We start from the raw sequence: 206 nt of genomic DNA on the forward strand, positions 1-206 counted from the left end.
GGGGCGCGAGGGGCGGGGCGGGACTAGGACGAGGAGAAAAGTCGGGCCAGAGTCTCTGAACCTACAAGGACCAGAGGAGAAGGTGGGAGGCCGCTACTGAAGTTAGGTGCCCTCCCCCACTCATGTCTATAAAGATGTGATTTTCTACCCGGCCGACTCCCATTGGCTATTTAAATAAGCTAAGAACCCGTGGACCAATGAGGAGC

The sequence above is a fragment of the Sminthopsis crassicaudata genome, chromosome 2, assembly GCF_048593235.1.
Source record: "Sminthopsis crassicaudata isolate SCR6 chromosome 2, ASM4859323v1, whole genome shotgun sequence".
Lineage (NCBI taxonomy): Eukaryota > Metazoa > Chordata > Mammalia > Dasyuromorphia > Dasyuridae > Sminthopsis > Sminthopsis crassicaudata.